Raw genomic sequence first — 24,710 nt, 5'->3', positions numbered from 1 at the left:
TTCTTAAAGAATGTTTTTGCTCTTATTGGTTCTTTTCCTCCTCTCTGTAAACTTTAGATTTGGTTTTTAAGCATAAAAGTCTCATTGGGATTTTGACTACAATTACAGTGAATTTAAATATCAGTTGAAGGCAATTGACATCTCAATGATTCTGAGTCCCTCAGTGTTTGGACAGAGATTATCTCTCCATTTCTTTATGTCTTATTGATTGTCTTTAAATAAAATTTTACAATGTTTGCTGTGTTTTTTTTTTTTGTTTTCCTTTTAGATAATCTATGCCAAGTTAAGAAGTTTCTTTTCTATCTTGGTTTTCTGGAAGTCTTTCATGATGAATCAGGTATTAAATTTTACCTAATGTTCTTTGTGTATTTAAAGAGATAACTACGGGGGCGCCCTGTGTGGTTTAGTCGGTTGAGTGGCTGACTTCAGCTCCAGTCATGATCTAGCAGTTCATGAGTTCGAGCCCCGAGTCAGACTCTGCACTGACAGCCTGCTTGGGATTCTCTCTCTCTCTCCCTCTCCCTCTCTCCGATCCCCAGTTGCACCTTCTCTCTCTCAAAATAATAAATAAATCAAGTAAAAAAAATGAATGAAAAATAAAGTGATAATTATATAGGTTTTCTCTTATATTCATTAATGTGGTAAATTACATCAAAAGATCTTCAGGAGCGACACAACCCCTATGCTATTGTGATAAATATTATGGGTTTCGTGATAATCTACGTGCCTGGGTGGTTTATAGCAGTGAATAAAGCAGTAAGCAACTTGGCTCTTACAGAGTTACACTCCAGTGTGAGTCGGGAAGAGAAAATGATAAATAAGGATATCTAGGTGTATTATGCAGTATTAGGTACTGATATTTCGTAAAAAGACATACACATTAACCACTCTGTCGCAAAAACCTGAAGATACCAGCTAATCAGCTGAGATTACCGAAAACAAAAAAATCTTGCCTGTGTATTTGAACGTGAAAATTGTGCCAGAAATCATTGCATATGACATGCCTGACCTCAGATCACATTACAAGTGTGGACAACCATACACAGTGTCGAGAAACGACACTTCAGTGGTCCACCCACTAAGGAAATCGCAGTAGGAAACATTGCCCGTCATATCCTGCTAAGTGGTAGCCGGACTGAACTAGAATTCCTCGAGTTACGTTCTGGCTCCGTGCTTCTTAAAGGTGTTCTTTTGGACATTTTTCTTCAGAGTTTACCGCATAAATAGTATTAAAGAAAATTTGTTGCATTAATTTCACGATATCCCTGTGGGGAAAAACAAAAACCCTAGAGGGCAGTTATGCAGTCTCTTTTGGAAAACCCAGTAACAAGACATCGTATCCATCAATATTTATAAACAAGTCTATCCATCTAACCATTAGCTATGAAATAAGTATCCCCCAGGCTCTTCTGGCTGTGGTAGATAAACCGGCGTATCTTTCTGTGCTGTGGCCCAGGATTCCGGGACTGCATTGCAGAGTCAGAGAGGGTAGAAGGCCACAGCAGAATACAGCTGGGCAGTGCCACTGAAGAAAATGTGGCCAGATGAAAGCTCGGCACCCACGTGGCAGAAATCTGAGCAACTGTCCAGGGGGGAGAAGGAAGAGTGAGGCCAAGTGCCTGCTCACAGCCCCCCGAGCTGGTGCCTCCGAAGTCTCCCAGAGACGGTGTGATTGCGTCCGGTGGCTGGGAGTTAGAGAAACACAAAGGACTGGCACACGTGGAGTCCCCTGGGGACTGACGCAAGCTGTGTCAGCACCGGAGAGAAGGAGAGTGGGCACTGGGCCCAGAAGGGGCTCTGGCTGGAGAAGAAACACAACTTTTTCAGCTCCTGGAAACCCGGACGGCACTCCATCGGCCACAGCAGGAGATCGTTATGTACACGAATTTGAATCAGACCAAACTGGGTAGTCAGTTCTGCCTTTGCTTTCAATAAGGTGTGACTTTAGATGCATTTCTTAACCTTCATGAGCCCCAGTTTCCCGATCTCGGGACCATCCTACCTGCTATGGTAGTTTGGGAAGTATGAAGTGAAGTAATTCACATCGAGTGCTTACCTGCTTGCCGTAACGCTCAGCCCAAACAGAATAATTTTTAAAAAATCAATAAATGGTAGCTCATGTTCATCTCGGATCCTGGGGGAAGGAAGCGAAGGTGGTCTTCACAGGTGCACCATGAGATGGACGGGCACCTATAAAAGAGATGGGGAAATGGCATGGGCCTCTGGGGAAGGTTTCTGGGTCTGGGATCCAAGGTAAGCCATGTGGAGCACTGAGGCAAACATTTATATTACCTTGGCCCTTGATTTCTTAGCAGCGGGCGAGGCTTCAGAGAAGTAAGGTGCATTTATCTTTGGAAAAACTGTCAAACTCTCTAATTCAGTGCATGCGTACATGCAAGCACTGTTTTCTCTCCTTTGCTCGAACATCTCTGCTGAAAGGGAGTTCCTATCCTTATTGCACAGTCATTTCCTATTGATGTCCATCTTTAATGGTTAGAAAGTTCTTCTTTGGATGTCCTGAATCCACCTTCCCGTTACTTAGTTCAGCCACCCGGGAGCAACGCAAAATAAATATTTTCCTGCTTCTCCGCACCTGCCCAAGTGTACAAGGCTCTGTCCTCAAATGTCAATGATCGTGAAGAACTGGCATACAATAAAAAAGGAAACCTGGGGGGCTGCTCTTATTACCAGAACTCTTGGAATAGATTTATAGGAAGCGTTTAATGAGAGCAGGAAGGAAATTGCATTTGACTCAATTCAGAATAGGGAATTTTTATGAAGTGGCCAGAAAGGGTGTGAGATACCTTGAAGAATAAAGAAAACATAGAAACCCTGCCCTACAGGAGCTTAAAATCTGATTAATTTAGCCATGCGAACGATAGTAGAAGAAAGTCTGGATGAGCAAAAAGCATAGTTCAGATAGAAGAGGAAGCCCAAGAAGAAGGAGGAGGAGGAAGAGGAAGACGTAAAGGGGGAGGAGAAAAAAAAAGGAAGAAGAAAAAGAAAGAAAGAAAGATGTAGATCCCTGAAAATCTCCATTTATTAAAGCTAAAAGGTAAAATTTTAAATTAATATGATTTATTATTTCATTATCAAAACAATTTGTGGCCGTTGTGGAAAAAAAGGAGAAAATGCACAAAAAAAGGAGAAAACTACAGAAACCTATAACTCCACTATCCAGATATATAACCAAGGTTAATTTTGTTGATGGAAACCAAGATCTACGTAATTTTTTATTTGGAATTATACTATATATGCTATTTCATAAACTTTCTTCATCACATTTATTATGAGTATTTTTGTTAATAAATATTCAATTGCAATGTGTTGAGTGGCTAATTAGTATTTCATTAAAAGACTGTATCATCTTCTATTTAACAGATTTCCTTTAATTAACACTGGTTATTTCCAAATTTTGATAGTGCAAACAGCATTCTGGTGCCTAAATCTGCATATCCTCATTATTGTCTTAAGATACATTTCTGGATGTGGAATTGTTGGGTCCAGGCATATACACCTTTTCAAAGCTTCTTATAAATAGTGCCCCCCAAATTCCAGAAATATTGTATTGTGACAGGAAAATAGTGATAATTTCTCTATCCTTCACCAGTGATGTGAATATTGTTGTTTTTTAACATCTGCCAATTTAACAGGTGACAAAGCAAATGCCATTGTTTTAACGGGATTTTTTTTATTACTAAGATGTAAAAGGTCTTTAAAAACGGTTATTTGGCAGTCACTTTCCTTCTTCGTAAAATGCCTGTTTTTATATGGGGTAGTAATTTTTTTCAGTCAGCACATATTTTCTGAGCATTGCCCATGTGCCACAAACGAACCTAGATGTTGGAGATATATTAACAGACAGACAGACAGACAAAAATCCCTGCCCTCCTGGAGCTTACAATCTAGCATCAGTCTATATTCTTAACGTGGAAGGGATATTGACCATTTTATCATATCATGCAACTGTTTTCATCTTCCGTCTGTCATGTGGAGGCAGATGTGTGTATTTAGAAGAAAGGAGTAAGTGGGGGCAGAGAGGGATAGAATATCAGGGGTGGACCAGAACTCTGCAATATAATCCCTTCATTTCATACATGAGGAACTGGAGGAGGCCCACAAAAGGAAAAAGACTTGGCCAAGTTCACAATAGACTAGAGACCAAGAACCATCCCAGATTCCAGGGCAGTATCTAGTTCAGATCACTGAAAACAAAATTCTCTTTACTTCACTATCTTTATTTCACTTGTTGCTTCTGCATTATATAAATAACAGCTAAATTTTCTGAGGTGAGGCGGGGGGGTGGGGGGGGGCAAATGCCAAGCAAAGACTAAGCACTGTGTGTGCTAAATTCCTAGAACTCCCCCTGGGAGTCAGGCCCAAGCATCATCTGTTAAACAGATGGGCGAACCAAGGCTTGGAACACGTAGGTAACCCAAGGTCTTCATAACTAGTGTTTGGCAAACCCTGACAAATCCAGGTAATGGAGGGTTTTTCACCACGATACCCGGGATTTGTCCTCTCGCTGCTTCAAAGAAGAAGAGGTGGACGCAAAATGAGCGGCAGGCAAAAATTTATTAGAGTATAAGCGCAGAAAGGAAGACTAGTATGAAAGCTCTCTTTACAGAGAGGGGACATGCGAAAGTGAACGCCCGCGACTATAGCCAAGGAGGTTCTTCTGTGAGGTTCTTGCCAGCACCCCCTTCCCTTTCCCCTGGTTCCTTCTCAGGTTCGACCCTTATTGGCTGGATAACGCTAGGCGCTGGGTTGTCCATTCCTGAGTGGTTCGACTCCATTGTGTGAGGGGTCAGACGGCCATACTGTCCCTTGTTGTATGTCCCTAAGTTGTATGTCCCTAAATTGTATGGTTTGGCTAGGTATTTTGCTTGTCAAATTCCCGAGGGGATCCTGAGGGGGAGTAGGTGATGTCTGTTACCTTCTTAAGAGGGACCTTAAGCCCCAGGGGGTTTGCTGTAGTTCAATGCTCCGAGAATTTGTTTTTCCCCACCCAGGGACCTCAGGTCCTAATCTTTCCCTGTCCATTTCCTATCTTCCTATCCTATCTCCTGTCTCCAAAGGCTGCCACCATGCTATGCCCATCTCCGGTATGTTCCTAAGGAATCTGTTGGTGTGAGAAATGTGCTGGGAAAAGAGAGATATAAGAACAAAGAAAAGCAAGTGAGGTGGTCACATTCTGATCTGCTGCAGACAGCAACTGCTGTCATTGCACATGCGCAGTCCCGGTGGAAGAGCCGTGGAGATTCAGCCCTGAGGTCACACCGCACCCACAGACTGGGGTGAGTTTTCAGTGGACGCAGCCTGCCCATTTCATTCTTTTCCTCCCCTGCTCATCTGTGGGCTGGCCAGTGCCTCCAGTTCTTTCCCCTTCTCTTCTCAAACATTTCTGATTCCTCTGTTGCATTGAAGTCTAAAGGATATGACAACAAAGTAAGAGTCATTCACCCCACCAGCATGTGACATTTGCATTCTCAAACAAGTCAGGATCTCAGACTAAAGGGATTAAGCACTAATTGCAATTCCAGGCATCCTCTTACTCTCATGATAAGAGACTTGCAGTTTCTTTGTTTCTTTGTCCCCCTTCCTTCCCCTCTCCTCCCCCCACCACCCTCGCTCTTTCCTTCCCACTCTTTTTAAAGTGGAGCTTGTCATTAGATCCAGTTATCCCAGCCCCTGAGCAGGCCTATGTTTCCGGCTATTCCTTTTGGCAGGATTTTGACATTCCATCGAAGCACATGTCCAAATGAAGACAAGGATAAGATCAGGGGAGTGGGACTGAGCGTGGACATTAGAGACTCATCTATTCCCTTCTCACGATGTGGAGGAGCCTCTCTGCCAGCCTTTCCCACTCATGCCTCTTCTCACGCAAGAGCTCTTTCTGCTTCCTTAGCCACCCAGCCCGTCCACCTGTGCAGGTACCACCTCAAAGCGGGAGAAGCCACAGCAGGTGGAAGATCGTCGGTGATGTACAGGAAGAGTGGCTCACGGTCTCTATGGTCAAGTGCCAGCCAAAGTCTGCAGGCAGGATGTTCTGCCAGAAAACAGAAGAGTCCCAAAGGTCTCAGCTCAGATGTATGAAGGGGCAGTTAACACCGACGTCCTTCGTAGCCAAAGGGACAGAAGACCTGTTGGGCAACGGAAGATTATAAGTTGGTGGAGCGCATGAAGATTTGCTAGTTTTACTACAGCCTTATAAAAAGTTAGTATTTCTTTAGACCTGATCATTGACGTTATTTTATTCACTGTGCATAAAGGACTTTTGGAGCCTATGAAAACCTAATGCTGATACATATTTTAGTGACTTTTTATCATTACGAAGAAGTATTTATGAAGTGCCTAGCTGTCTGTAGTGCTTTCTCAGGTCTTACGTGTGAGGAGAGCCAAACAGATACAATCCGGGCACTCCAAAAGCAAAAAGTTTGAAACAGACTAACTCAAAGGACATTCAAGCCACAGAGTCAGTATGTACAGAAGCAAGGGCAAATGATCTCAAGCACCAATGTAACTGGCAGGCAGTGAGGCAAGAAGGAGCTAAACGACGTAAAAGTGCTGAAAAAGCACATTTTGTCGAGAAAGGCAGCAGTTTTATGTTTGAGGCAGCTTTGGCCTATTGAGTTCCCCCATCTTGTTTCTTGAGAAAAGAAGGACAGTTTTGGTTTTGCTTTTGTTTTTGTTTTTTTGAGTGACCAGAAAAAAATATAGTGTAGTCTGTTCTTGGAGGATAGTGTTCCAGGGGATAATTATCATAGGAATTACAAGTGTCTGTCCACCTTCTCTTGAAGTGCCAGACAATCTTGTTACGGGTGCCTGATAGTGGGGACAGATCAAAGGATGTGGCTGTGCTGTCTGAGGTCAGATGGCGGAGGGGACCAGAAGGAAGATGTGACCAAGAAGTCCATCAGATGACTATATATGAAGGTAGTGGTAGGACTCGTAGAAGAGAAGGCAGGCTGAGACTCATCCTCTGATGGCCAAGTAACTAATAAAAGATATGCCCTCGGGACATAAAAACAAAGAAAACCAGAGGCAAGGCCAAGAGCCAACAATGAACAATGAACGTAGGGAAACTTCACACACATAACAACAAGCATGTGGGACAAGCCACAGACTAGGAAAAGATATTGTCCAACGCAAATTTTTAGGAATTTATGACCCAAATTTATAAAGAAGTCCTTTAGAGAACACCAATAAAAAGATAACCCGGTAGAAAAAAAAGGCAAATGATATGAACAGGCATTTCACAGAAAAAGAAAATAGCTTTTACAACAGAAAATAAAATTAAGAATTTTTTTTCAAAATACCAAGTACCAGCAAGGGTATAGAGCAATTAAAGTGCTTACACTTAGCTGATATGACTGTAAATCGTATATACCAAATGGCATACCCATTTGGAAAGCAATCTGGTAGTAACTTTTTAAAGTTATATAGATGCATACCCTTTGAACCAGCAATATCATTCCTAGGTATATAACCTAGAAAAATACTTGCACGAGTGACTCAAATAGAGATTTCTAAGAATGTTCTAGAAATATTGGACTTCCTAGCAAAACTTGGGGCAAAAACACCAGCAATAAAATGAGAATATAAAATTGTGAAATATGCAAACAACGGAATATTACACAGGAGTGAAAAATCAGTGTGATAGCTCTATGCAGCAACCTGCGTGAATCTTGGAAACATAATATTGAGTGAAATAAAGCAAGTTGTTTAAGCGTCTTTATTGCGTGGTACTATTTTTTGAAAGCTCAAAAACCAGCAACGGATACATATGTTGTAAAATATGGGAAAAAAAAAAAAAAAAAAAAGCATGAGACCAGCCCGAAGCATTTGAGAAAGTGGAGGAACCACTGTAGGTTTCAGAGAGATACAGACATAGATTGAAAGCTAATACAGTGGCGTCTGGGTGGCTCAGTCGACTCTTGGTTTTGGCTCAGGTCATGATTTCAAGGCTGATGGGATCACTCTTAGTGCAGAGCCTGCTTGGGATTCTCTCTCTCTCCCTCTCTCTCCTCCCCTGCTCACGTGCTTTCTCTGTCTCTTTCTCTCTCTTTAAAAATAAGTAAATCAACTTAAAAAAAAAAGTTTAAGCTAATACAGATATGTAGGACCTTTGTTTCTGTCAGCAAGTCTTTTTACTCTTTTGAGCATCATTTGTCATAATGTAACGTAACGTAACTTAGCAGAGCATAACTCAAGAGTTTTAATGATAGTTATTAACCCAATTTAGTAGTTAAAGCTTATGAATGGTTAAAGAAATAAATAGCTAAACTAGTTAAATAAATACTTAAAGTAGTTTAAGTGCATAAATAATTTATGCTGTTCATTCTGGAATCCTTGGACACAGAAGATGACCATTTTGGTCATGTCATTCAAGAAGGCGATGAAAAGGATGAGAGCAGAACTGAGGACTTTGCTTCTGGACATTGTGATTGCATCATTTACCAATCCCTTGGTGGAGTAGTCCCAGTGACCAAATTGAATCCTACCTGAATATACATCACGTATTGATAGACAGAGTTCATTTTCTAGGTGGAAAACTCCAAAATATTTTTCCTTTAGTACTATCTTAGTTCCCAATCTTTTGTTGACAAGACCCCAATTTAAAGAACTCCATTTGTGGGGCGCCTGGGTGGCTCAGTCGGTTAGGCGTCCAACTTCAGCTCAGGTCACGATCTCGTGGTCCGTGAGTTCGAGCCCCGCGTCGGGCTCTGGGCTGATGGCTCAGAGCCTGGAGCCTGCTTCCGATTCTGTGTCTCCCTCTCTCTCTGCCCCTCCCCCGTTCATGTTCTGTCTCTCTCTCTCTCTCTGTCTCAAAAATAAATAAACGTTAAAAAAAAAATTCAAAGAACTCCATTTGGGATTAAAGTACTAACACTGAAACCCAGCTAGACCAAAAGACCACGTGACACCAAGGCCTGGGGACACTTGTTGAGTCTTCGAGTTTTGCAGTTTCACAGCCAGTGTCCAAATGGGTAGTATGTATGATTTATGTCTTGCCAGGTAATTCATAATTATACAAGCAAAGAAGAAAGTTCAATATAATATAACTCACATTGATTTTTTTGGGCTACGCTATAAAAGCTTGATGTTAATATATAGGAAAGAAATTCTCAATATCCCCCAAACATTTGGTTGTTCTAATAAACGATCCTTAAAGTTTTGAAATCACCTGATTGTTCTCACAGGTCTTAGAGAGTTTGAAACCCATTTTTATTAGGAATCATGATTCAGACTCCTGGCAGACAGCTTTGTGAGTAAAATGACCTCTCTATAAATATTACTGCTGAGTCAAAACTAACTGGAACAAGTGAATAGATTTGTGGTTTTCTCCATAGAGACTTGGAAAACCCCAGGTTTTATGCCAGTCTAATTATAGATTTTGACTTTCTCAAGGTACTAATCAAAGGTTGGCCCCTACACTGATCTAATGGAGCCATGTTTCAAAGGCCACAGAAATGGGCAGGTCATTTAAAGTGCCATGGAATTAATGAGCGTAAATCCATGTATCTTTGCAGGCAAGGAGGTATTTTCTATCCGGTGAGGGTCTGGACCAATGAAGTGTGTCACACATAATAAAAAACCAGTTGCAGAGAGGGTTTGAATTCTCGTTAGTCTAGTGTAAACATGTTGATAACAGAAGTTTCAGGTGAACCACCCAAAGAAAGAGAAGACACAGTAACTACTTTGCAGTGACAGAAGAAAATAGTTAGCATTATTCTGAATAAATAAAACAGTCCTGGGACCCCGGAAAGCCTTTCTTCCTAAAGTGTAACATGGCTGACTGTATGATTGAAAAGCAGGTGTTTGGGCCCGTACCATGACGCTAAGCTATCCTGGCACACAAGTTATGAAGACAATGGGGGGAACATTGGTTATGAGTTCGGTTCCAGCCTGGGTGTGAATTCTAATTCCATCTAAAGGACTTTGAGGAATTTGCTTCACCTCCTTGTGCTTCAGTTTCCTTTTCTGTAATTACCTCCCGGGGTCATCCGATTATGTAAAAACATGTGTGCACCCCAATGAGATATCACCGCGTACCTGTCACAATGTCTGCTGTAAAAATACAAGATATAACAATTGCTAGCCAGAAAGTGGAGAAAAGGGAACTTCTGTACACTGGTGTGGGAATGTAAACTGGTATACCCACTATGGAAAATAGTACAGAGAGTCCTCAAGAAATTACAAATATAACTCCATATGATATAGCGATCCCACTTCTAGGTATATATCCAAAGGGAATGAAGTCATTATCGTGAAGAGATATCTGTATTCCCATGTTCTTAGCAGTATTATTCACGATACCAAGGTATGGAAACAGTCTGGGTGTTCACTGATAGATGAATGGACAAAGCAGATGTAGTACCTATGTCCATGGGATATTATTCAGCCTTTAAAAAGGAGGAATATTTGCAACAGGATGGAATGGATCTGGAGGGCATGTTGCTGAGTGAAATGGCCAGAGAGAAAGACAAGAGTAGGAATCATATGTAGAATCTAAAAAAAAGCATTTGGACTCAGTAAAAAATACACGAGGTAATGAATATGTTGATTAACTCAGTGGGGGAATCCTTTTACAATGCATAATTATATCAAATTATCATGTATACTTTAAATAGCTTACAATTTTATTTGTTAATTATACCTCAACAAAGTTAAAAAATGAATTGATAGTTGAAAAGCTCATGTATGTAACATTTAGCATTTAGCCTGTTAAATCCTCAAAAAAGGAGGAGGAGAAATCTTATGGTAACTAAAGAAATGGAGGGTTAAGCTTAAGAAGACTCTCGTGATTGGGGCACCTGGGTGGCCCAGTCGGTGAAGCATCCAACTTTGGCTCAGGTCATGATCTTGCCCTCTGTGAGTTTGAACCCCGCATCAGGCTCTGTGCTGACAGCTCAGAGCCTGGAGCCTGCTTCAGATTCTGTGTCTCCTTCTCCCTCTGCCTCTCTCCTGCTCACGCTTTGTCTCTCTCCCTCTCAAAAATAAATAAACATTCAAAAAATTAAAAAAAAAAAAAAGACTCTCTTGATATACTTTCCATCCTCAATGGTAGTAGTTAGCCTCTTTTTAAAAAAGTTGTTTAATGTTTGTTAATTTATTTTTATTAAAAAATGTTTTAATGTTTATTTATTTTTGAGAGAGACAGAGTGTGAGTGGGGAAGGGTCAGAGAGAGAGGGGGACACAGAATCCAAAGCAGGCACCAGGCTCTGAGCTGTCAGCACAGAGCCCAACGCGGGGCTCGAACCCACGAACCGTGAGATCCATGACCTGAGCAGAAGTAGGATACTTAACCGACCGAGCCACCCAGAGGCTCCAGTAGTTAACTTCGTTGAGGCAGGTTGTGCAGTTGCTCTGAGGACTTGAATGTCACAGGATTAACATCTATGTTGTGAATCTTTACTAATTTTCTTACTTTCAATGTCTGTTATTCCCCCTTTAGTAAGTTTGGCTACATCTCACTATCTTTTTTCTTAACGTATTTGAAATCAACTACCAGAAATCATTCTGTAGTCATCACCCAGATTATATAGTGGTGGTCTGATAATTACATACCTGGGCAAGAATAGCATCTCCCAGCCACCCACTTTCCTGACGGTCACCCTTGGAAATGAGCCACCATGTTGGTTTTTTTAGACCACCATTTACCCGGCATTTTTCCTCAAAGATACAAACCCATAGGTTAGTTTATGATGTTAACTGTGGCGGATAGCAATGACAATAATTTTGTATCCTAACAACGAGCTCTGCTATCTGTCAGGCAGAATGACTATCTTTTGGACAATCAGTTGGGCAATTTTCCAAACGATAAGCGAGTAAAGGAACTTGTCACAAAATGTAAATACAGATCCCCAGAACTCTATGGGGGGAAAAAGATACTAAGAAGAACTCTGTGTCCTCAACTGGGGTAAAGAGAATGGAGCTACATATTGCAAACACAAACCCCTGGACTCATCTCTCGTTTTCCATAATTCATAGACTTGCTCTTTAGCATCAGATTTGTGGCCATGCACAAAGGTCAGAGCTAAAGAGTACAAAATGTGTAAATCTGAGGGCGGAAATTCTTTTTCCCCATTACTTATTTATCAAACAGGTTGACGTCTGAGAGAAAGCTTGGGTGCGGGTTGGCCTTTCTTCCTCCTGTACAAATAATCATCCCTGAGTCCTACCTTGTTAACCTTTTCTGTTTATTTCTGCTTCCCTGCAATTTCGTAGAACAGTTGCCAGTTAATCACAAATATATTAAAAGACTTCTTTTTAATCTAGCAGTCTTCACTGTTTTGTGGGATCTATGCGGACAGTTACATCACTTCCATAAAGTGTCCAATTATGCTCACTGCAGGGAAAACCAAGAGATCAGCCGTTGACTTTGCTTTTGTCTAAGGTATCCAATGTGAAAGCAAATCAGGTATCCAAAAATCAAAACTAAAATTAAGACTAATAAAACGGAGCTTTGACTTTTCTCATCACAGACTCATTTATACTTAATGACACAGACCGACAGGATAGGTGATTGTTATAATCTCTCTTGAAATGGATTTTAAAAATGGCTGATCCATCCCTCCTTTCAGGACAGGCAAATGGCCACCAAGACAATAGAGAAATAAGAGCCTGTTCATGCAGTCATACATTAATTTGTCTGTAATATTGGCTCGCTTGGAAGGCCAGAGAGAGACGTGCGAGCCGGTGTTACTTAAATGTGTCAGCATATAAAGTCATCGTACGTTATTTTGCTCACAGAGCTCTATCTGCCAGATCAAACACGTGAAACATCAGAAAAACAACACCAGGATTTTCTTTCCGAAAACTCAACCCACTTTGCTTTAATCAGAGAGAGACTGTTTTCGTAATACAATTTATAGAACCCTTCTCTCTCCTTGGATGTACACGCTTCCTCTTTCTGTTTACAGACACTCCCCCAAGTTGCAGACATACAATTTATTAATACCTCTTCCCAGATGAATGCTTCCTACCTATGCCCTCCTCTCCCCACACCTGTTCCTTTCCTCCTCTCACTCTTGCTCACTTACTACCAGCTGGACAGGAGCTTGGCTGTGGAGGGGTTGTAGCGCCACCTGAAGGCGGGCACACCAAACTATCTTAACCATTGTCTTCTCTACCTCTGCTTCTTTTCCCCTCCAAAGATTCTTTTTATGGCACCTTTTCTAAGCTTTTTCTTAGTCGAAGTTGTGGTCCTTCCCACCCCCAGCTCAGAACCCGGGGAAATTTTAACCACCACAAGAAATAAAACAGTTGTATTCATGGAGCACTTCCTTTTCTTGGAGAGGCTCTGAGTGATTTATATTGACTTTGTATTATTAAATGCTAGATCTTATTGTAGTTTAAATACATTTACTCACTTACATGAAATTAACTAAGCAAGCAATTGATATAATTCATGTAATCCTCCTCCCAAATTTTACATATGGCTTGATCGTCCATTTGAATTTATTATAAACTTTTGGGGGAAACCACAGGTAAGTATGATAATGTACGAAGGAAAACTAAATCATAATATTATTCTCTCCCCCCCCCCCCCCGCGGCCACACACAGAAATGCCTACTGTAGTGACATCATCTGAAATATAAGTGTCTTCTGCCTTACAAATAAATAGGCTAATAGACTCCTTCTTCACATGAGTGAGTCAGCTTTGCTAGTTTGTCCTTTTTTATTCCTCAGATCCAGCACCACAGGATTCAAATCTCTGTGGACAAGTGTTTGTAAATGAATCACAAATGAATCATATATGTGGAGTCAGCACGCTAAGCAGGCTGGCACTCCGGTTCCACTCTGGCAATTATGTACAACAAAGGAACTCTTCCTGCCTAAACCAAATACTGCACACTCACAGGTACCACACAGCCATGGTCAGCTTTTCCCCATTCACATCAAAACACCAGGCTTGGCCAGAACACTGTATGTTGGCTTGAAAAACTGCTATAAAAGTTCTATGCAAGTAAACAGATACCGGATCTTACCAACGCTCCCATGCGGTGCCATTATTTTCTTTTGAAAATATGTGTATACATTTTATCTATAAAATGCTATCCTAAGAGTCACAATTCTGTAAACCTTCCCTTAGGCAAAAGTCTAATCTTTCATGAGATGGCTTTTCCCTAAGCCAAAAAGGAGAGACGGTCCAAAAATTCCTTTCAAAGAGGGACAAAAGTCTCAAGGTTTTTGCATCAATTAACAGGTTTGTTTGAAACTGGATCAACCCTGTAGGCCACCGACCATTATTTACATTTTGTCAGGTTTGGGCGTAGGGCTAGTATATGGCACAAGGGGGAAAGTCAGGAATACTCCTTGGAATAGAGGAATCTTGTATAACTACTGAATATTGTGGTAGACCAGAACTATACTTGGCACAAAGTATTTTCAAGGTATTTTCCATACCTGTTTCCTGTAGGGGTAGGAAGGAAGGGAAGTCTCACCTCAAGACATGTCCCCACGATTCTGCTGGCAACAATGGACCTTGAGCTGGAGGAAGAAGTGAAGGAATCTGAGTAGACTGGGGTGCAGGTTCTCCTTTTAGGAAAAAAGACAGCCCTTAGGAGGAGCTTCTTATGGCGATTGTTCTGCCCTAATGCTCTATTTGGAAAAGCCACTGGTAATTTGATGAATATTCAGTTTCGTTCTGGAGACTTTACCCTTCTTGAAATGTGAGAGCTCAGGTTTTCATCTAGTTCTGATAGATTAGATTTCTCCTTTTTTTTCAATTTTTTTTTCTCTAAAATCTATTTCTTGGGAATAACACAGTTGAACTGTGTAGGTTTTCATTGGTGGTCTCCAGCCTTGGTGTTCTTGCTGACTCTTTACAAAACGTGGCCTTTTCTGAAGATGATTCTAGAACATCATATCTCTTTTAACATGATTAAGCTTTTAAGGAACAATGTATTTCCTTCCAATTAGTCTAAGTTGTATAGCAAGGTTTTTTTTTCCGCTTTCTCTATATAATTGGTTTTCACAGAGTAAAACTTTCTGCTCCCAAAAAGAAAGAGATCGATGCAATTTCTGTTAATTGCTACTTACACTATCATTTCCCAAGAAAATGCACAGATATGAGGACTAGGACTCTTGATTTCAGACACCCAACCTTGTGTAGTTTGTCTAGGAGATGCCAAGCGCAACACCAGGACAGGCCACAGCCCTCCACGGCCCTAGAGTCAACCACAGAGCTGCCTTGGACACCATCGCCTGACTGTTGAGCCACAAATCCCCCCAAAACACCCCCACCAGTCTTCCAAGAAACCAACCTGGATGTCTGCATAGTCTTCCTTTGTGAAGTGTCTTCCCGAGTGTTTTCCCCAACTTTTTTTAACTTTCAATTTTTTTCCATCATTTCAAATGTATGGGAAAAGTTACAAGAATCGTACATGAAACTCCCATATATAACCTTTACCCAGATTCAACCATCCTGTACGCATTGCCCCATTTTCCTCGCCCTTTCTCCCTCCCCTTTTCGCTCTCACTCCCTCTCCTTTTGAGATTGGAAATATCAGGACCCCTCCCACCCAGCACTTTAACCTCGGCTTTTTAAAGAAAAGAGATTCTCTTATGTAACATATGTGTAATTATCAAAGTCAAGACATTTAATTCAATACTGTTACATTTTCTAACGTACAGTGCAAATGAATATTTAAATTTATTAATCATCCCAGCAGTGTCTTTTATGGATCCACATAAGTGTGTGTGTGTGTGTGTGTGTGTGTGTGTGTGTGTGTAACATGTTATATAACATTTCCAGTCCAGGATCTAACTGATAAGGGTGCACTGTATTTAGTTACCATGTGTCTAAAGCTTCCTTAATATGAACGGTTCTTCAGCCTCTGTCTTGATGTGAATATTTTGGAGACTACCATCCAGGTATGGTATAGAAAATAACTGAGTTCAGGATTGTCTCATATTTCCTCATTATTAGATTTTGAATATGGCTTCTTTTGTTTGTTTGTTATTTTTGTTTGGGGGGGGGTTGTTTTTTTTTCTTTTTGGTCGGGAATACCTCTGAAGCGTTGTGCCCTTCTCAATGGGTAACTTCAGGAGACATTGAACGTCAGTTGGTCCTGCCATTGGTGACAGTGATTTGGATTATTTGGTTAAAGTGGTAACTGATAAATCTCTACCCAGTTTCCTTTGGTAAATAACAAATAACTTGTGGGGAAATACCTCAAGACTATGCAAATATCCTCTTCCTCACAGAACCTTCACTTAATCGTTCTAGCAAGAATTAATGTTTCTCTAAATCTATCCTTCCTTTGCTATTCATAAGTTGGCATTCTACCATAAGGCAGACGTTTCCTTTGCCCTATTTGTTTTCTTGTTTGTGCGTTTATTATTTGCATCAGAATGGACTTGTAAATTGTTTTATTCAGTAGATTATAATCCATTATTGTCATTATTTAATTTATATTCTTATTTTGTCATAGACTGTTCATTCCTTGAGACTCTCCTTAACATTGTAACACAAAAAAAGTTACCGAAATTTCACTTGCTTTCAAACCTGCTGCATCCCTGCAAGGAACCTTTCATTCAAAGAGCCCTGGTTCCTTTTAGAAGAAAAGGGTATTTGGAACCAAGACCTCAGCATTAGGTATGCTCATGGCCGTGGGTGACCCATTGTTTCCAGGTTCTCTCATTAGAAAGATTTAGGAATTTGTGAAATTTAGGAAATTTACACACACACACACACATACACACACACACACACACACACCCCTAGCTATATTTATCTCTTTAAGATCATGGGTTCATACTGATAACTCCAACCCCAAATCAACACAATGGATATGCTCTATATTTTCATATTTACAACTCTGTACCTCAACACTGACAAGCTCATTATTTTAAATATATCCACTCATTTGTTCAAGTCTAGAAAATACACAAAGCAGTTGAAATTGCTAACCCATAATACAAGTGATACAAAAAAGTAAACCTATTAATATTAATAATTCATTTTTAATGTTCTTAAAAAGGTAATATAAAGACAGAGACACAGTGAAATCCCCTACATGCATGTACCTGTGTCAAGAACACAGAAAATAATCATATCCTTATAAAACTAGCTCATGCCCCTTCCCAACCAACCTTCCCACTTGCCTTTTTTCCCCTACGCGTTGGTGTTGCTGGTTTGAATTCATATAAATGGCGTCACATAGTCCGTATTTCTTCTGTGTGTGCCTTCGTTGGCTCAGCATGATATTTTCGAGAATCATCTATGTTACCGTATGTGTCAGTAGTTTGTTCCTTTTTGTTAATAATTACCAGCCCTTTCTATGAATAAAGTAGAAATTCTTCAACCATCCTTCTGTTGCTAGGCTTTGGAGTTTTCACTATTATGAAGAAAAGATCTAAGAACATTCATGTACCAGAATTTTTATGGACAGGTAGTTTTTATTTCTTTTGAGAAAATGCCTACGAGTAGAATTGCTGTGTCATAGTGGACATGTATTTCTCTCTTTTCAGGAAACTATCAAAATATTTTCCAAAATAATTGTACCATTGTTCTTTTCCATCGCCAGGGTAGCAAAATTCCAACCCGACATCCTTGCCAACACGTAGTATTTTAATGTTGGCCATTCTAACGAGTTTCTAGTGGTCAGATATCTGGTTGTGGTTTTAATTAGCATTTCTCTGAAAACTAATAATTTTTATCATGATCTCATATGATTACTGATCATGTCTTAATAGGATTTGTATATATTTCTCCTTGACGTGCTTGTTTAAATCTTTTGCCCAACTTTAGTGTTTTGGTCTTTTTTATATGGAGATATTAAAGCTTTTTTTTTTTTTAATTTTCTGGATATGGGTGCTTTTAAAAGATATATGCTTTGCAAATGAAGTTACCATAAAATGTTTAGCTGTGGTCTTGTCTTCGTTTTTCTTATAGTGTTTTATGACGAGCAAAGTTTTTCATTGTGATGAAACCTCATTTATCATTGTTGCTTTTATGGATTTTTTTTTCCTGTTCTTCCTATGAATTTATTGTCTGTTCCTGGTTTGCAAACAAATTCTGTAATGTTTTACTTTAGAAACTCCTACATTCTTTTCTTTTAATTTTTTTAAAGTTTACTCATCCTTTGAGAGAGAGAGAGAGAGACAGAGCATGAGTGGGGGAGTGGAAGAGAGAGACAGAGACACATAATCCGAAGCAGGTTCCCTGATCTGAGCTGTCAGCACGAAGCCCAGTGCGGTACTTGAACCCATGAACTGCAAGTTCATGACCTGAGATGAAGTCAGACGCTTAACTGACTGAGGCACCCAGGCGCCCCTAGAAGCTCTTACATTCTTGAATTTCACCTAGGTAATAATCAAAGCTCATTTATTTGTACATTGGTATCTAGTTTGTCTAGCACCATTTGTTGAAAAGACCATCTTTTCTCTGTTAAATTATCTTTGCACCTGGATCAAAAATTAATTGTTCCTCATGTGCAAAATGTCAATGTTCCTCTCTGTCCACTTTTGGACCCTAGTCTGGCCAAGTAATCAATTTGTCTATCCATAAACTACAGTCACACTATCTAGATTACTATAAATTTATAGCAAGTCTTGAGATAAAGTAGTTTAAAGTGTACGACCTTCCTATTCTTTGTCAACACAACTTGACTAGAATCTCAAGCAGGCTCCACACTGTCAGTGCAGAGCCCCATGTGGGGCTTGAACTCAAGAACCACAAGATCATGACCTGAGCTGAAATCAAGAGTCGAACACTTAACCGGCTGAGCCACCCAGGCAACCCTGGCCTGGAATTTTCTATGTGGAAAGGTTTTTAATTATGAATTCAACATTTTAGCAAATATATTTCTATTCAAATTTTCTTTCTGCTCTTTCCCTTTCTCTTTCTGATCAGTCCTGCTATGGGATTATCATTTTATTTATTTATTTATTTGTAAATTTTTAAAATATTTATTTATTATTCAGAGACAGAGACAGAGCACGAGTGTGGGAGGGGCAAAGAGAGAAGGAGACACAGAATCTGAAGCAGGCTCCAGGCTCTGAGCCGTCAGCACAGACCGCAAGATCATGACCTGAGCTGAAGTCAGACTCTTAACCGACTGAGCCACCCAGAATCCCCAATGGGCTTATCATTTTAAAAAGTCTTTTCCAAGAACCAACTTTTTTGTTGATGTTCTCCATTGTTTCTTTCCTATTTCACTAATTTTTGCTCTTATCTTAATCATATCCTTCCTGTGCTTACTTTGATTTCAATTTGTTCTTTTTCTAGTTTATGAAGTTGATCACTTAGATCACTGACTTTAACATTTTATTCTTTTGGAACATAAGCCTTTAAAGCTACCAAGGTCTGCGTAATCATCCCTTTATCTGTATCCCACAAATTGTAACATGCTGTGTTTTAATCATACTTCTGTTCCAAATATTTTCCAAATTCTGTGTGATTGATTCTTAATCCCATGGGTTTCTTTTTAATGTGATTTTGAATTTCCAATTATTTGTGATTTTCCTGGGTTTTTTTTTTTTTATTAATTTCTAAGTTAATTGTGGTCTGATCAGATAACACACTTAGTAACATTGCAAGCCTGTGAAATTGATTGAGAAATTTTATGGATTATGGTTTGCTATAGCTTGGTGATTTTGTGTTTGGAAAGAATGTGCATCCTGCAGTTTTTTGGGTATAGTTTTTTTCTAAATATGTTCACTATGTTAACTAGTTATAATGCTATTCATGTCTTTTATATCCTTTCAAAATTTTGTTCATGTCTTCTATTATTAACTGAGAGAGGTATATTAAATTATGTAGCTATGATTGTAGATTTGTCTACCCCTACTTTCTTAACTCATTCTTTACTTCATATGTTTTGAAGCTCTGTTGTTGAGTGCATATACATTTTTTTAAAATTTTTTTAACGTTTATTCATTTTTGAGAAACAGAGCATGAGCAGGGAAGGGGCAGAGAGAGAGGGAGACACAGAATCCCAAGCAGGCTCCAGGCTCTGAGCTGTCAGCACAGAGCCCAACACAGGGCTTGAATTCATAAACTGCAAGATCATGACCTGAACTGAAGTTGGACACTCAACCGACTGAGCCACCCAGGCGCCCCCGAGTGCATATGCATTTTAAGATTATTATGTCTCCATGATGAATTGACTCTTGTATCATGACAAAATATTCCTCCTTATTTCTGACGTTTATAGAACCTTTTTCTATTTTATTATCCCTGCTATGTATGAAATATTTCTGTATTTTTGTCATTTAATTTGTCTGATACTAATAAAGTGACTCCGATATTTTTATGATTCGCGTTATTTTTCAATCCATTTCCTTTCACTCATTTTGGTATTAAAATGTCCCATTTAAACAATATGCGTTTAAGTTTTGCTTATTTGTATCCGGTATTATTATTCGTGCCTTTATATTGGGGTGTTTACTACATTTACATTTAATATAATCATTGATGCGTTGAAGCATTCCATATTGTTGTTTTTCGCTTTTCACATCTATTCTTTGGTTTTTGGTTTCTCTTTTCTCGCTTTCTTCGCATGATCCCTATATTTTTATTATTACATGTAATCTCCTCTTTGAGCTTCTTAGCTCTACCTTTAGTATAATTTTACATCTACGGTCTTTTACTATAGCTTAGTTCTTTATATTTATCTTCCTCTGTTTAAATCACTGTGTGATTTCTGTCTCTTTACTAGACTCGGACCAATATTCCTGTTTTCAGATTTATTGATCCTTGTTTCCTGGTGTTCAGTTTGTTGTTCAACCCATCTAGCACAATATTCATTCCATATATCGTATTTTGCAATGCTAAAATTTCCATTTTTATCATCTTTATTTCTTGGTTGGGATTCCTTATATGTCTACTCATTGTCTCTCTCTTTTTTTTTTTTTTTTGCTTCTTTATATGTGTCTAAAAATTTTAACTTATATGCTAAATACTATTGGTGCCCCATGTTTAAATTTCTGTATTCCATTGTCTTTCTTTAAGGAATGTTGTCTTTTGTTCTGGCACTCTTTATCCTGTTGACATTTGTTTTGAAGCTTTGGTGTATTACATCTAGGGCTATCACTGGCCTACTCATCAGGGAGAGCCTTTTTGAGATCTCAACTCCCACTCTGGCTACTTGAAAGCTTGTACCTTCCAGCACTTACTGACAAATGCTATATGTTTTTTTTTTCTTTTTTTTTTTTTTTTTTTCTTTTCAGTTTATAGCCTGCAAGTAGCTATTCTCTACCAGATCTTACCATTCCATACATCGTCAGCTTGGTATTTGGACAACGATTCAAGAGGTCCCATGCAGTCTTCTGGAGTTCTTCTCTATACAACTTCCTTCTCCATGAGAACCTGCTCCCCCCGCAACAGCTACCTCATCTGCCTTGATACAAATCTCTGTTCTACCCAAAGAGACTATTGCTCTCCATTTGGGCTCAATTCCCAGTGCTAGATTTGCAAAGAGCTGTTAGAAAGCTGAAGTTAATCTTGAGCAACCTTAAGTGTTTCCATTCTTTCGAAACTCACAACACTGCTTTGCTTAAAAATAATTGTTTTAGATATGTTGACCAGTTTTACAGATTTTTTAATAGTAGGTAAATAAGTCCTATGCTCATTTTTCTAGTATAGCTGGAACCTGAAATTATTTTCTTTTAAAATGAGTTGGTGTGTGTGTTTTAGATTTTATACTGCCAGATAAAAATTTCACATTATAAAATTTGGGAAAACAAACAGAAAAGCATAAAAAAGAAAATCAATGATCTCTTTAGTGTATGTGTATGTATATCTGTTACATATACTTGTACACTATATTAATCTGTTAATATTTTAATTATATGAATCAATTAATATCAATACACTTCACAAGTATGTATAAATAAAATTGGATTCATATAATATCTACTCTTTTGACAACCTTATTTTCCACCGCAACTTTATTATGAACACTTTTCCATGTCATTATTTTTTCACAACGAACAGCATAACATGAATTTAGACTGCTCTGTCCTTCCTAAGATGCAAACACCACCAACAGAATTATAAATGATTCAGTATCTGATAAAACTGAAGTTTTCCTTTCAAAATTACAAGTCATAATTTCAAGTGAATTAATCTATAATCTGCACATACCCCATGTTATTTATTTTCTCTTCTCATCATCCTATAAGCCATGCATTCTAATTGCTTTTAGAAAATTAAGCTAAAAAGCATTGTAATTGGGTAATTTCTGACGCCAGATTGGTAAAGCTGCAGAGGTTTATGGCACACAGTTCAACACATCAAACAGCCTGGTTTGGGTTCATTGCCTAAGTTACCATGGTATCTTCCAAAAATCATAAAAACCTGCAATATAATTGAAGCTTTAAAGGGAGGAAGCTGTCCTCAATTCAGAAGTAATAAAAGGTCAATCTGTTTCATTGCTGCCTGCTTTCAAAATCTTTAGAATAGACTGAAAAGTGTTTTCTCTCTCCCTTTCTTTCTCCTCCTCCTCTCTCTTGCACGCACATACACACAGGCTTAGATGCTAAAATCTCAGCAAATAGGTTTTTACCTAAGTGCACATTTTTCAGTGCTTATAGGAAAGTGTAAATGAAAGAGTTCTGATGCCTCACTGTGCGAAGCCACCTCTAAACTAATTTCACAGGCAAGACCACAGCTGCTGTTCACCCAGGTTTGAATTGGCTCAATATATCCTGTCTGTTTGGGTGGATGCTATTGACTTGCCTCATTTGTCTGTGCTAACAGGATCTCTTTGGAGAAAGAAACGGAGGGAAGGAGTGAGACGGAGGAAAGGAAGCAAAAGGGAAAGATAATCATTCAAAATTGTTACCAGATCCAGCTGGCAATTCCCCATTGTCTCTGCTGCAATGAGACTTTTTGGCAGCATGGATCTGTACGGGCCTCCTGCGTTGTAAGATGCGGAATACCTTAAACAGGACATTTGGCTTTGTTCATGTGGACGCGCCCAGTGCCCCAAACGCTCCATCCCTCTTATCTAGCTGAAATAATTTCACTCTTATTTGGGACATTTTCACTCATCCAATTGTAATTCATGGTATTTGGTTCCTCACCACATTCTTTCATATAAGGACTGCATATTTCATCATCTAATTTTACTTTGCAGAAAGAAAATATCAACCCAAATGACTGGAAACCTGATGCATCATCCAAGTTTAAGGAAGTCTCCTCTGACTTAGGCGAAAAGAGCCACAGTTTTGCAGTGAAGATTAAACTTGTCGGAGATTACTGTCGGTTCAATCATAAATCAGGTGATGGCACTCACAAGGTTGTCAGATCAATTAACGGCATGCTAATTCCCATTTTAAACGATGACTTAATCCCAACATTTTACAACATTTTCTATAGGCTCTGATCAAACAAAGCATTATGAATCACTTTTTTTTTTTCCAAACTTTACATACATATTTTGGGTGAAATACTTTTCTGGTATTAGCTAGAATATGGTAGCTAGATTAAATAATAGGACATATATGAGATTGATTAAATTCATTCTTACCTAATTTGGGAAAGTCTGTGCATTTCCTCAGGACTCTGACAATTCCCAGAATAGTTCGGATTTTAACGATCACCTCTGTTTGGGTGATTTAGTTGTGTGCGACCACTTTTCCACTCCACACATACGGTGTCACACCCATTTGAAAGTCATCTGTCAATTCATTGCAGTCCTCTCTCTCCTGGTTCTCGGGGCTCACCTTTCGACATCTTCTCCAGCTACACTCACTGTTTTTTTTTCTGATCTCATCCAGTACATGCCCTTAAATATCCATATGCTGCTGTATTAGTGTCCTATGGCTGCCTTAACAAATTACCACAAGCTAAGTAGCTTAAAACAATAGGCATTTATGCTCTCACAGTCCCTGAGGCCAGAAGTTCAAAATCAGTATCCCTGAGCTGAAATCAAGAAGGTGGCCGAGCTCAGCTCCCTCCGGAGGCAATAGGGGACAACCCAACCCTTGCCTCTTCCAGCTCTGGGGACCAGTGACATTCCTTAGTTTGTGGGTACATCACTCCAGTCTCTGCCTATGTGCCTATATGGCGACACCGCCTTCCCTCTTCCGCGTGTGGGAAATCTCCCTCTGCCTCTCTTACAAGAAAATGTGTGATGGCCTTTAGAGGCCACCTAGAAAATCCAAGATAACCCCCCCCCCATCTCGAGATTCATAAGAACATCAACAGACACCCTTTTTTCTTAAGAGGTAATACTTACTGGTCCCAGAGATTAGCACCTGCATCTTTGGGGGCATTTTTTGCTTACTACGGCTGACAATTCAAAAGCAAGCGTCTACAACCCCGTGTCTTAACACTCAGAATAAAACTGGAGCCTACCAGGTCCCTCGTGACACCTCTCTGACCTCATCCACCAGCCTCCTGCCAGTGATCTGGGCACTCTGGCTTCTGTGTTCTATTCTCAGGGCTGGGAACTTGCTGGCTCACCTCATTCAGGTCTCTGCTCAAATGTCGCCTCCACTGAGAAGCTGTCTCTACCCCCCTTATCTCCTACCCCATCTCCCTCCCTGTCTCTTTCCCATTCATCCTCTTCTTTTCCCACCCCACATCCTTCTTCATGCAAGATCCCTCTCATCTCGAAAAGGAAATTTCTCTGTCTTCAGTAAGCATTTTATAACACACAAAATACTCAAAAGGGTATGTAGCTTGACCAGGACATTGGAATATGGTTACTAGGCTAATCAACAATCCGATTATCATACAACATTTCA

At 39.6% G+C, this 24,710-nt stretch overlaps 1 long non-coding RNA gene across 1 annotated transcript; it reads right to left on the bottom strand.

The window, feature by feature from the left end:
• Positions 1–5,044: 5,044 nt before the first annotated feature.
• LOC132667783 (uncharacterized) lies at positions 5,045–24,334 on the bottom strand. Its single transcript, XR_009605356.3, has 3 exons — positions 24,200–24,334; positions 5,941–6,143; positions 5,045–5,428 (listed from the first exon to the last, which is right to left on the bottom strand). It is a non-coding gene; the product is annotated as an uncharacterized LOC132667783 (long non-coding RNA).
• Between the last annotated feature and the right edge of the window lie 376 nt (positions 24,335–24,710).

This window comes from Panthera onca, chromosome B2 (assembly GCF_046562875.1).
Source record: "Panthera onca isolate mPanOnc1 chromosome B2, mPanOnc1 haplotype 2, whole genome shotgun sequence".
In the NCBI taxonomy this organism is placed as follows: Eukaryota; Metazoa; Chordata; class Mammalia; order Carnivora; family Felidae; genus Panthera; species Panthera onca.
Note: the sequence above shows the minus strand (reverse complement) of the source record. Positions and strands in the feature narration are given on the sequence as shown.